This window comes from Apaloderma vittatum, unplaced genomic scaffold (assembly GCF_000703405.1).
Source record: "Apaloderma vittatum isolate BGI_N311 unplaced genomic scaffold, ASM70340v1 scaffold24684, whole genome shotgun sequence".
Taxonomy (NCBI): domain Eukaryota; kingdom Metazoa; phylum Chordata; class Aves; order Trogoniformes; family Trogonidae; genus Apaloderma; species Apaloderma vittatum.
This window is the reverse complement of record NW_009714724.1, coordinates 7851-9399: the sequence shown is the minus strand read 5'-3', so window position 1 is coordinate 9399 and position 1549 is coordinate 7851.

Sequence of the window (1549 nt, the reverse complement as noted above, 5' to 3'; positions counted from 1 at the left end):
CCCCCAAAAACCACCCAAAAAAACCCACCCACAGCCTCACCCCGCGCGTTTATTCCATCAACCTGCGACCGCGGCGATGCAAACCAGATGTCGGCTCTTCCAGATCTTTCTCGCAGGACAAACACGCGAGAAGGTTTGGGCTTGGCGTTGCCGTCGGCCGGTAATTGGGACCAGATGAGCGCGGAAAAGCACATGCAAAAATTCCTCTCCCTCCCCGCTCCCCGGCGGCCCCGCGAGAGGGATGAAATTGCAGGTCCCGCTGAGCCGTTAAGTGCACGGCGCGCCGCGAAAAACAAGTGTAGGGGGCCGGGGGAACCACCTGTACGCCCGGGGTCGGCGGCGAAGACCGGCGAGGTGCGACGGCGACGCACCGGCTTCCCGGCTTCAGCACCGCGGTCATCCCCTTTTATTAAAAATAAACCGGAGCGAGACTCGTTGACTTGCAAAAAGGAACCCAACGCCGTTGAGGACTTGCGAAGCCACCACGAAACGTCAGTTTTCTAGCGTAAAACGCCCAAAGTTGCACCAAACCCAGTTGCCCCGCACTCATCAGCTGCCTGACTTTTTTGGATTTTCTTTTTTGTTTTTTATTTTTTTTTTCCCTTCTCCCACTCTATACGATCCTCTAAGTCCGCGGAGCGTGTTTGGTTCAAATGCCTTCCAGATGCGACTGCTGCAACGCTGCAGCTCGGGAACGCCCAGAGTTAAAAACGGGTCAACTAAATTAGTGGAAAAAAATAAATAGAAAAATTAAAAAAAAAATTACAACATTATGTCATCCTTCTGCAGTAAAAAAAAAAAAAAAAAGCAACAATAATATAAACAGACCCGGAGGTTTGCTATTCAGTCTTCAATTTCTTTCTGCCGTTCGTTTTTATCGCCCTGGACAAGGAGAACACCAAGGAGGGGCTAAAGAGAAATTGGGAGGTGGTCACCTACGGGCAAGAGGAAGCCCCAGGGATGAGGAACAAAAAGCGAAAAAATGCATAAAAAGGCCAAGTTAATACCTAAGCAGCGGTGGGCCACAGCGCTAGATGGTTTTTAAGAGTTCATTTCAGCAGGGACAAAGCGAAGGGGGATGCCCGGGATTCCTGGCACGGCCAGCGGTGACGCCGGCCAAGATGGGCAGAACCAAAGAGCGGCGTCAGACACAAAACCCCGGGCACAGCCGAGTGACGTGCGGCCAGGCACGGCTCTGCCATCTGGGCTCGTTCTCTTTTTTTATCCTTTCTTTCTTATTTTTTGTTTAGCCGCCAGGTCCCAGGGATCGGCCTCCACGATGTCACGGAAGACGCCGCGGAGAAACGAGGGAAGAAAAAATGATGGATTTTGGAGACGCCGATTCCATGAAAGCCGACGAGGAGTCGGCGACTCAAGAGTGGAGGGGAAGAGTTGGCCAACTTACTTGGCTTGGCTAAATCAACACGCAACCCTCACTGCTCCATCAGCCTTGCTGCGCAACGACCCCAAGGATGCAGAAGGCAACGGAGAGGAGCAGGAGACAAGTCCAAGAAGAGAAGAGTAAACTCGAGAGGGAGCGGGTAGGGAA